At 36.8% G+C, this 12,761-nt stretch overlaps 1 protein-coding gene across 5 annotated transcripts in view; it reads right to left on the bottom strand.

Annotated features, from left to right (window-relative positions):
- The window catches only part of CTNNA2 (catenin alpha 2), a 466,069-nt gene that overhangs the window by 439,278 nt on the left and 14,030 nt on the right, over positions 1–12,761 (bottom strand). Inside the window, exon 1 of one of the 5 annotated variants that reach the window (XM_026121781.2) lies at positions 480–499. The exons of the other annotated variants lie outside the window; for them this stretch is intronic. The gene's annotated coding sequence lies outside the window, so the exon portion shown is untranslated. Of the gene's footprint in view, positions 1–479; positions 500–12,761 lie in introns of those variants that run through there. 5 annotated transcript variants of the gene reach the window in all.

Raw genomic sequence — 12,761 nt, forward strand, 5'->3', positions numbered from 1 at the left:
CGGCAGGGCTCTCAGAGCTATGTTATTCTGCAGCAACCCCCAGTTTTTGCTTTACACTTTCCAGTATGCACAACTTAAACTGTTACCAGCCAGAGTCAAAACTAAACTGGTGGAGGAAGGTATGGGAGGAAATTTTAGATACAATTGAATGAGAATTGATCTATTGAACTTGCTAGTTTGGATTCCTGGCTACGGTTTAGAAATTGGTTATGTCACTTTTCTGGTAGCAACTGTTCATAAAACCTACCAGCAAACAAAAGATGCTACTAGCTTTTATAACAACACTATTTCTTCAACTCTGAGGCTTGCAGCTTTATTCCAATTGGCAAGTTTGCTAAAACAGTACTAAAAGTACTACCACTTAAACGCTAAGAAGGATTTATTTTAACCAGAAAGGAAAAAATAAAATGAGGATACTTTTCAATAAACCAAATACAAGTATTTCGTGGATGTAATAATAGGCAGAGGATTTTCCTTACCAATCCTCCAATTCTGATTCTCCAGAAACGGAGCCAAGAAATCCCTCCCTCTCTTTAAGAGCAACCGGCACTTTGTCTTGCTTAGTTCTGCTTCGCCTCAGCAGGTCCCCGATGACATTTCTTCCTCGCTAAGACCTCACACCACAAAAGGAAGTTTACTGTACAGATGGGAAAATCAGCATTTTAGCAAAGCATGAGTTGAAGTCAACACAATAAAGATTTCTTTTTATAGAGAAAGAAGTTTATAGAAATATGATAGAAATTGTATCTTTTTTCTGTAATTCACAAAGATATTATGCTGACTTTAAAATTACAGTATTTGAGAGTGGTTTTTAATACCACTATTTTCACCATGGAAGAGCCTGACTTTATTTATATTTCCTGGTAAATGGAAAATTTACCCTCTCAAGCTTCCTAATTTATATAAAAGTTTTAAAGTCCAATTAAGTCAAAAGGGAAGGCAAATTTTAATTTCAAAGGCATTTTCAGCCTCCTTAAAGCTAACATTTAAATTCCAATAGCTTTGTTAAATTTCTGCAACGATTCTAAGTTCTTCAGTCTCTGAGAACATCACACACAAGTGTGTCATGAATTAGAAATCCTTCATGAAAGCACACATTACTGGGAAGGAGGAAGGGGAGAAATCAAATTTTAAGTGCATATGTGCCACCTGATCATTTTCTGAGACAACTTATAATCATAACTTAAAGGTCCTGAAAAACACATAGGAAGACAAAACAAGAAGGCATTTGACGATGTCATGCCCCATTTATACTTCTCCTTAGGCTTCTACTAAATCCTACGAATGTAGCAATAAACGACTGCTGATATATATTACTGAAACTATCAGTTACTTTGTGTGTGTGCATGTGTATATACACACATACATATATATCCATTAAAATTCTGAATAAAAGCACAACAGCCAGCCATCAATCTATGCAGAAAACATGTTTAGGCTTGCTGATAACTTTACGAAAGAAAATTATCAAGTAGTGAAACTTTCAGTTGCTTCAGTGCCTCCTCCACATTAATCCACTGTTTAGCTTTTCCAAATCAAAACAAAAACAAACAAAAACACAGTAAGAAATATCTTCACTGCTACAAAAGTGCCATTTAAGGATATCTGCACATCAAGGATTAATGGGCAAAGGCTTAGTCAACATCCAGGGACTATTATAATAACCCTTCCTAAGGATTCTTTACCTTCCTTTTCCCATGACTAATGACTATCGATCAAATCAAAGGCTTTAACTAGCTATTACAAGTCTTTTCCAACACAGAAGTCTGTCTGCCATAACCTATTCATCTGCCTTAAGAGAATCAATTTAGATGCTGGTATTGTTTCTTTGGTAGGAGAGGATTTTTCAGCCTCTTCAGGCAGGCAAACCATTACCTGGAAATAAAATATTTTCCAAGCACCTTGTAATTTCTATAGAAGAGAGGGGGGGAAAAGAAAGGCAGGTAAAGTGTTAAAATTGCAGACACCACAAAGATAAGCAGACAACGATGAAAATAGTTCAGCCACAAAATCTAAGTCACTTGGTAAACTGGGCCTATTTAAGAAAACTGTTTCAATATAATAAAATTCAGAAGTATAAAACAAAAAAGAAAAAAATGACTACTTCTAAAAAAAGTGGATATACTGTGAAAAGTAATGACTAAAAGGTTTTAAGGGTCATATGGGGAACAACAGAACTGACAAACTGCATTCAATCCTGGTATTCAGATTTTACAGCACTTCCCAAGAAACGAGAGAAGATATAGAGGAAAGTAATGTGGCTTCTATATCTTATGTCTCAATAATCATAATCTTATTATATAGGTATTATTTTTGAACTTCCTCCTGTGTCTTCCAAGCTACACCTAAATCTTGCAGATCTTTCACTCCTATCTCATTCTGATTCATCCACATAGCTGAAGCTACATAGCTTCCTCCTCTCCCCTTTTTGATATCATCGTCCTGCATCCAACTTTCTGTACTTTCTGTTAATAGCAATCTTATTCCATCATATGCACTCAGGAAACTATTGCAAGATACTTTAGTTTTTGGTAAAGTCAATGCTTTCTCAAAATTCTTTTTGGTAAAGTTGATGCTTTCTTGAAATTCTTTCACTAAACCACCCTTCTGCATCATATTCCTTGCCTTCGTTTTCAAAACTTTTTACAACTTTACTATAGACACCCACTGGGCTGTAGTTTAATGAGCCTTTCGGCAGCAGTGAGTTTCAGCAGCATCTACCTACTCCTCACTGTTTCTTCTATCCCCACACCATGCTCTGAGTTCTGCTCACACAAGTATTTCCTCAGGTGCATAATGAACCAGAGGAAACCAGAAAAACAATCCAGGTCTAAAATATGTGTTTTTTTAAAAGGAAAGTTAATTTAATCCAGACCAGCTATGCCCAAATAGTTACATTAGCATAGCTCAGGAGGTGGTACAGAATGAGAATGATCAGCGCTGCCTGCTTGAGCTAGCCCTGGAGCTAAAAGAAATACTGAAAATAAGGCTTCGGCAACAGAAAGTTGACCTCAGCTACAAACATCCCATACAACTGCTGGCTAAATTGTTAAACAAGTAGCTTCACACCTTCTCAAAAACTGCCCTTGACACTTGTGAGGAAATCCTTGAAAACATCTGCCACTTCATTGCTCCTACTACTCTCCTTGGCAGCGCCACGCAAAGGCACGCAACGGTGGTTGGGCTGGGATGTTGCCACCGTACCTTACCTTGCTGGTCAATACCAGTTTAGCTTGTGCACTTCATTTGCCTAACTCCAGCTGCTGTATTTCGTTTTACACATGGAGACGGAGTCTATTTTTGTCGGATATTTATATAGCACTTAGCACAAAGAGAATGAAATCTTTGTCCAAGACTCAAAAAATCAAAGGTGCTAAAATAAACACACACACAAAAAAAACAACCTTTCCTTCCATCTCAAAAAAATCATAAAAATCTTCATCAGACACATGCATGACAATTACAAGGTGAAGTTCTCTTTTTTTCTGCACCTATATTTCTGAAAATAGGAATTAAATCTGGAAGCACTGGCATAACGTTAGCCATAACGGATCAAGTTCCTGCCATACTGACAAAGATATATGAAGTGAAAGGAAGTAAACAATGATAACAAAAATAAAACAGAGAAAAATAATCTGTGCCAAGATTAATAAATAGATGCTGGGATTTAATTTATATTGAATCACAAAAATAAGAAAAGACATAGGTATATAATTGTATACTGCATTTTGAAGTGAACTCCTCCAGAATTTTTGCCCTCTTTAAGCATATCAATAGTATCAAAAAAAAAAAATACTGGAAAATATTTTCTAAGTCCATGAATCAGATTACTTTTTCCTCATCATATAGAGAACACTAATTTCCTTTTATCCCAAAGAATGGTTTGGATTTTCTAAATGCAATTTTTGCTAACTGCATATCTTCCTGAACAGGCTCAAAGGCTGTTTGGAGAGCATTTATCTACAAATAAAACTTGATTGGCACAACATGGACCTTCCATGTACTGTTCCTATAATGAGTAAATTAGTAGGTGAGATAAAACTCTGAAAATGGAAAGACTGTAATGAAAAGCTTTATATGCTTTTTACAGTATTACTGAAAGAGGCGATACCATGTTTAAGTTGTTCATGTTTTTATTCACACCCTCAGGCAAGCCAGCAAAAACTCAATGAATAGTGTGATTTTTATTAAATGTATTTATAATGAACAATTTTCTTCTCCTTTGAAAACAATTGACTTGAGGGAACATTCCCGTATAAAGACTGCCAGCTGACATCTGCGTACTGCAGGTTTTGCAGTTCATAGAGGATTGCCTATTACTGACTGAAGGTGAAAGGATCATGAACAGAGAAAAAGAGAGGAAAAAAAATTAGTCTTAAAAAGCCAGGAGCACACGAATTTTAAGTAGACGAGAAAAGTACAGCAACTTCGTCGGAGCTGGTGGGCAGGCTGCTACCCTGGGAAAGCTGTTCAGGCATCTCCTCTGCTGAGTGGGTAAGAGGATGCTCAGGACACCCATTGACTTCACAGAAATCTGCAATCATCACAGATTAGAAACTGCCTTGATTGCAGCCATTTGTACCCAGAAGTAGGATAGTACTTGTCTTGTGAGCCCACACTATGAAATGGCAGGGAGAATATACTTAGCTTTGCAGATGCAAATCTGTGCTCTTGAGAAGAGGGACAGAGCAAAAGGGTGTCAAACACACAAAAGTAAATCAAGTTGCTTGTCTTTGTCCCAGTTCCACTGTGGAAAAGACTGACCGACCTTCTTGAAAAGTCAGAAAAATCCATATGCCAGAAAACAAGTAGAATTTAAATAAGGTAGTTTTTTTATATCTCTTACATAAACAGACCTGGAGAACAGTGCTCGATCCCTAAAATATCTATCACTCTACAATGGCACTTTTTGAACCAGCAGACATATACATAAACACACACGGATACAGATTGTACAGCTCCAGGGATACACGGATACATTGCCAGAAATTTAACTAAGAATCCTCAAAATTGATTCATCTGGAAAAGTAACAGCCTTATCCACATGATCAAGCGACTCTATTCTCAGGCACATTTGGTTCCGCATTACCAAGTTCTGCAAATAGGTATTTAAGATTTAATATGAAAATTTAAAAAAAGAATTATTCTCAAGAGAACTGCAATTTAACACAGAAAAAAGTTTGAGGTTTATTACAGGAGGTTGTCTCTTTTCTGTCCTAGGACATTTTAAAGAATTAAAAGCTTTTTTTCTTTTTTAACTGATGCTATGGTACTAGTCACAGAAGGAAACCGATTTCCTCACTAATGGATCTGAAAAGACTCTGGAGTAGCAAAACAGAAGGGAATAACATCAGCACAGAAAAAAGAATGTATGCATTTTGATACTTAACTGCAATAAATATTTTCTATGCCTTTAAATCCAAGACAAAAGGTACAGTAAATGCAGGGTTGTATTTTGAAATGCTTGCAACCTGTCCAAGCAATTAGCATTACTATTTGCCCTGACCACAGAGGAAACCAACATATCTAATGTGCAAAACGAAGACTTTCACCACAACTGGAAATGTCCTGAATTTGAGGAGAAAAGAGAAAATACATTTTTTCCCTTTACATTTAAATATGAAGTAGCTTCTTATACAAATCTATAAAAATCTGAAAATTATGATGGGATTAATTAAAAAATGACTAGTCTTTGCAAGCTAAAGGAAATGCAATAGGTAAACAAACAGGAGTTTAAAGAGTTAGCTCTTTTTAAAAAAAATTCAATTGAACTCATGTCAGATTAATTTTTCCACAGAAGAACTTTTCTTTTCATAGAAAATTTCCATCTTGATGGCAAATCTTTGATCAATGTGTCTGAAAAAATAATCTCTATGAGCATTAAGAGAACAAAGGAACCTAGACAAACTTCAAAATGGCAATGAAACTTTTCAGGTCATCAGGCAAATATACTACTCCAGGCACCTCAACGGAATACAAATACTTTTAGCATAAGATTATAATGGGAAGTTAAATAGGTTTAAAAAAAAAAAGTCATCTTACATACCACTTCAAACAAAACAATACAGTGAATGTTAATAAAAGTCAGCAAAATCAGGTAACGTCTATCCAAGAATTACAAAAGTTAAAAATTAAACTAATTAATTCTCACTGGGGTGTGGAAGCAATCACTTAAGCCAACTCTTGCACTGGAGAAACAGAGGAGAGCAAATGTGAGACCAAACATTAAAAATAAATAAATAAAAAGCTTGTTGAATGTCATTCAGTTTTAGTGCCCTGCTATTACTAATTGTATTTATTTATTCTAAAACATCTTTAATTAACGTTTTTCTATGAGACAGACCTTTCCTGTAAGTTCCCCTGTAAGAAACCTTTGTAAGCTGCTTTCAAGTTAACAAAGATGCACAGAATTTCCTTAGCTTTTCTGCTGGGCCATATGCTCTTCGGCTGTACTCGATTATCTACTGGCTGCCAACAGTCTGGAAGGCTTCTTGCTTCCAAAGAATTTGAAATGGACTCGTTATTACTTTTCTTGTCCTGAACATTTTTTTACAGAATTATTTTTGGCCTCCCTTATAATATTTTGAAAACTTGCACATTATTTGGAGGATACCTTTTCTAAGGCCAAAATAGATAAAGGATTTTTAGTGTTCCTTTTAATTTCCTTTTAATCATCTTTCTCTGTATGTGTAGTTCCCTTTTTGAGATTAAACACTTGTACAGTTAATTTGGCTTTTTTTTTCCTCAGCTCCTACAAGGATTTGAACTAAAACGTGTCTGATCACTATTTCAGATGTCTTCACTAGTAATGGCTTTAGATAGGTCCTATGTATTATTCAGGACCAGGAGTTGCTTTTCCTCTTCCGTGATCCCTGACTAGCAGCTCAATAAAGCAGTCTTTGGACAGAGAACTCGTGCCCCATCATTACTGTGCATTTTTTCCTTTTTTGTCACAGAACTTCAGTCCATAAGAATACTTACTATTACCTCTTAGACAGTTAACTCACTTATCTAACTGGAATTGAAGCCTTATGGAAGGGTAAAGCCCAATCCCACACCGTGAGACTTTCTTTGCCTTCCCTGTATAACTTGTACAGTATCACTATTCCATACACTGATTTTCTGTCACTACGCTATTTGTATCAATATCCTTACGTGAAGCCTAGCATCCTGGTTCCCTTGCTCCATCTTTTAGGCCTCTAATACTTGTATAGAAGCATGTATGTTTTGTTCAGTTATTTATTTTCTGTGCCCTGAATGCTAGATGTTCAGATTTGTCACCATTTTCCTTTGAGATCTGTTAACTTCTTTCTCCTCCTAAGAGATTACAAAGTTCTCGGGATTTCAGAGAACATTACCATGAATATCCTAATCTTCATTCTTCTACTTCATACTCTTAAATTTCACCTCAGTAATTACTCTTTCCTGGGAAATCAGTATGCACAGGGACCTTGAGCTGCATGCTGCTCCTCAGCAGTCCTAAGAGACTGCCTGCACAGCTTGAGAGGACTTCTCCCAGTGTCCCCTCCAACAGGAAAATCATCACGTAGTCTTTACAGAGACGGAAGGAAGCAACCACGTGGGTGAACCTGGTATCCCAAGAATCTGTGCTGGAATCTGTATTGACGTACATATTCATACGTGATTTGGAAAAAAGGAGGTGAACAATGACGTGACTATTTGCTAATAATAGAAAATTATTCAGAATACATCTATATAAATCTCACTACACAGAATTGCAGATCTTACTGGACGCAGCGACAGGGTGGAAAAATAGCATATGAAATTACGTTTTTCACAACTGCAAATACAGTACATGGAGAAAAGCAACCCTATTTTACATATAAAATGCAGGGCTTGAAGTTAGCAATTACTCAGGAATGAGATCTTGGAGTTAGAACTAGAAATACTGTAAAAAACAGTGGTTCTGCAAAGTCTTGCTCAGGAAAGGAGAAGGGGTGGGGGGAACAAAATATCAGCATGCCACTGGAAAAGTCTATGACACATCTACATCTTACAATATTATGTAAACTTCCATCTCCAGAATGGTCTTTAAAGTCTCAATGATCAGAGGCATTGAATGATTTCCATATGAAGAGAGTTTGAACAAACTTCAATCTTTGATTTTCAATATAAAAATCAGAGAAGAAACACAATTAAAATTCATGTAAACACAAAGAGCGGAGAAAGTGAATAGAACTGTGATGTCACACAGTATTTTATAGGATACAAGAACTTAAAACCACCTATTAAAATTTTCAGTCATCAGGCTTAGAAGTATCTAAAAGGAAGTACTTCTTCCCTCAAATGTGTGGAACCAAATGCAATCAGATATTTCAGAGATGGAGAGGGTAACATTAATGAGAACCATTAATACATCTGTCCTCAATTAAAAAATGTTGTCCAGATGCTACCTTGAAACTCAGGAAATCCATAAACAGCTAGTATTGAAGGCTAGGATGGAATAACCAAAGAAGAAACACTCAACATGTCCTCTATGTTTTCAGCCACTGTTTCAGAGAGAATACTAGATTTTGTTATTAACTTTGCCTGTAACCATCATGTTTAATGTTATCACAAAGAGTTGTAGAAATCTTTTTAATATAAAGCAACATACATTTGGATTTATTTAGACTTCGGCATTTCATCTGTTTCATCAGATCAACTTACATTTCTGCTCAAATCCTATATTTGACTAATAAGCAGCTTGTCAAAGTGTAAGAACAAAGAGCTTTGTCGAGCTTTTGGGATTCACAGTTAAATTTTAAACTTCTTAGGTATCCTAGTGTTTGAATCTAGGTTTAGGTGTTCCTTAAGTATTGTCAATGCAGGCAACTCTAAAAATGATTCAACACACTTAAGGCAGATATTCTTAGTCCTAGTAAGGTTCTACTAAATCTAAGTCATCCTAACATTTTTAGATTTATAAATAAGTGAGAGAGCACTTCATAAGTTTAATTATAACCTTCCTGACCAGTACTGCTCTTAAAAGCAAAAATATATGAAAAAAGGAAAAAAATCCCACAATAACAACATAACATAATAACAACAAACTACATGCTGTATTCACAAAGCAGGATTCCATTCACAAGTGTACTGAGTTTTATTCTTAATAGAAAATCACTCACTGCGTGTTAGTTCACGTCAGCCTTCAAACATTTTGTTAATATATGCAGCAACTAGAGCTACGATAATTTGCTTAGAAAAAAAGCAGGCTTTTTTATAAACCAAGAGCTTGCATACAATAGAGGAATTCTACTTGTACTTGAGAGAAAAGAGTATTTAGTAACAGATACATATCTTCTTTGGGATTTATCTATGTCTCTCAGAATAACAGAGAAATTATCATGATGAGGAAGTATTACTACATGAAAGAGAAATTATCAAGTAAGTTTGGCCCAGATCTGGAGGGAAATATCGACAAGTATTGACAGCAATTGACAGAGATTACTGTTTCCTTTATACACACAATATAAACAAAGCCATGAAAACAGAGTTTGACTTTTAAAACAATGCACTACTTGTGGCCAGAATGGAGAATGTTGAAAACAGTAAAATACTGAGAAATTAGTCCAAATCTTCCATCACATTCCATTTTATGTTATTTGACAAGAAGCCACCCAAGCAGCTCTTAAAACGTGAAAAAGTAACAAATCTTGGTTTTATTGCCCTTACCACAGAAAGTTCTTCAAAAGCTCAATTTTCATCCTGTCTTCCTACCCAACATTTTTTTTAATTTAATGTTATCTCTTAAACATACCAGTATTTTAAACTGCCTTTTTTTCCCTGCTTCCCAGGTGCACATAACAGCATCTAACCTCTCCTTCATAAATCAGAACTTTTTCTATCCATTTGTGTCTTACATGCAAGCCTCTCCCAGCAAAATATCTCAGTTACCTATTAACTCCCCATTCTGTATAGAGCAGAAAGTTTTGAATTTCAAATGAAACAAAGAGGAAGAAATAAAGACGGCTGGAAGAAACAAGAAAGCTTCGCACAGGAACATAATTGTCTGAATGTCTCCTTCCTCTGCTTTCCTCAAAGGCACTCGGACCTATGATTTTTCCTCCTTTGGGGCAGAAAGAGCTCTACAATTCCCCTGTATCAGGCCACACACAACAGCCTATGTTATCAGCTATGACACTTGGTCAGATTTAACCAGTTCCAACATCTGCAGGCTCTACTTCTCTAAAGGGGACAGTTAGTACAAGTAGAAAGACCATGTTTTCAAACTGAAACCCCAACAGTAGCAGATAGGAATAAAAAATAAATAAATAAAGGGAACAATACACATAGCTGGGCTCAGCCATCCTGTGGTAATTTAAGAGACAACTCTTGTTTGTCCTGAATCTGCAGGAAACTGAAGAAATCCCATCTGCTTCCCCATCTCCAGAGAATGGCTTCTCAAGATCAAGATGTAAGCATCCTTTTGATCTGCTAGCTCACAGCGTTGGCAAAAACAACTCACAAACTGGTACATCAAACTGATGCCTTTACACTTAATAGTCCAAGCATTTTCTGTAGGTAGCATGCACTGTATTTTCTTGAAGGCTGCTTTTCTGAAGCTAGGATATGGTTTTCTTCCTAGCTTCTTTAAAGCATCAGGATTAAACTAAACACAGACATCAGCAGAAAATTTCCAAATACAATACAGTCATAACATAATAATGCGAAATAAATAAATAAATAAAAGCCCTCTCATATGGCCTCGGGACTACTGGGAAAGTAACAGAGACTGATCCCAGCCTACTCTTCCCCATCTCCTGTTCAATGAGTTTATTACAATTCTACTCCAATACCCTTTGGTGCAAAATTTCCCATCCATGAGAGCAGTATTTCCAGATCTCAAGAACAGTCTCAGCTAAGGTAAGGTAAAGTGTATCAATCGCAAGACAGAGAACCTGACACGCACAGTATGACAATCAGAACTTTCTGCAGCCTGAACCGATCAGCTGATCTCCCCCAGCCCCAGGTTAACAGGCTTTTACAAGATGCTGCGATTAAAAAGAAAAAAACTAGTATAAGGTGTTTTTCTATATTTTAAGTCATACAGCTCTTTGGCTAAAAGAAAAAACCTGCTACTTTCAAATGGCATCTTTCTTTAAAACCAATCACAATAGTTTATAAAGTCCAGGGAGATGACCCTACCCCTTGCCTTTTTTCCAGTTCACCATGGCTAAGGTTTAGATCTGTTCCTTGGTATGTGCCGCTGTTTGACATCTAGATGCAATTTATTCAACAGGTCTTCAATGCAGACAAGTCTCCGAAAACTGGTCACTTGAGCTGCAGGCCTCCAGACAGCAACAGGAAGAGAAAAGCTCTAAAAACCTGGCCAGAAAGGGCTCCCATTTTCTTTGTTTCTGAATTATCCCATTCTTTGAAATGGGATCCGTATGAGTCCTGATGCAGGAAGAGACCTGCTGTGCTGGGAGGAAAACCAAATTTCTGCCTCGAAACCAGTTCAAACCAGGTTAGCTTAAAAAATCCATTTCATTGTTTCCGGCTTATCATCTCTTGGATTTAAATAGAAGTAGAAATAAGGGTACCCTGATCTTTTCATAATGGTTATGAAATTGCACTGAGACAATTTATAGTGCTGGACTGTGACAGCAAAGCTGTTGGGAAAGCAATGACAAGGCAAATAGTGATTTAACATCAAACACACCTCAGTGAACCTTAGGTGGTTGCTACTAGAAAAAGAAGAACCATCATCCCTGAGGAGACTGCATCAACCTTCCCCTGATCTAGGTACCGATCTGGGCAGAAGGGCTGCAAAAACCCAGGAGTCAACAGAACAAAAGTCACACTGGATAAGAAGTGACATTCTTTCTAGGGGACAGGCAGCTGTTGCTAAGAAACTGTTTAGAGACAAAGACTCCCAAATCCTGCTGGTATATCTAAAAAAATCAGGTCATTCTTGGCTCTAGGTAGGAGAGCTCTTTATTGATATAAAATCCTCTTCATCTTTGCTTTATTCTTACTGTTAATAGTTAACGGTACTTTAAGAATGCTGTCTAGATGCTCTTCTCACCAATGACTGCACGTTCCCTTGGCAGAATTACAGATTCTGCAGCAGTCAGAGGTACTGGACGAAGAAAGTGGATTCACATCACCGTACACTCTGGAGTCCGAACCCAGGCTCCAGTCCTCAAGCTGTAGGAGAGGACTGCTATCAGAGGTGAAACCAATAGAGGGGGACAAAGATGCAGATAAGCTTCTATTCCACCTCTTAATTTCTGTGGGGTAAAAACATATGAATGAAGAAAAGTGTGTGCCAGTAATACTACTGCTTTTAAGATGTATAATGACACCAGGTCTGCTAAAATGGAAAGGCCCTAACACTCCTGTCTGAAGCCACGAGGGAACAAAGTTTGTCTTGATGAGGTGAGGTCTGAATCTGACCATCTTCTGAAGCGAAAGGGTCCAAGTTGCTCCTAAGCGCCTAAAACAAAGCCACAATCGTATTTAGCACTCACTGCAGAGAAAAATCAATTAGACCAGAGAAGATGGGAAAGAAAAATTGTATCAATCCACAGCCATTTTTCAGCTGCATAAATAATCCAAGCTTGAACAGTTTCTCTCATATAAATAACTACATTTATAAGAAGCCTCGAATAAGAAGGCTCTTACATCATTATTCACTTAAGAACCACACTAGAAATTCAGACAAATCACTGCTTTCTAAACAGAAGGAAATAAAAGCACAGTTTGTGGTAATAAACAGCTCATTGTCGTCACTCCAAAGAAAGTCATTTTTTCTG

The sequence above is a fragment of the Dromaius novaehollandiae genome, chromosome 4 (assembly GCF_036370855.1).
Source record: "Dromaius novaehollandiae isolate bDroNov1 chromosome 4, bDroNov1.hap1, whole genome shotgun sequence".
NCBI classification, from domain to species: domain Eukaryota; kingdom Metazoa; phylum Chordata; class Aves; order Casuariiformes; family Dromaiidae; genus Dromaius; species Dromaius novaehollandiae.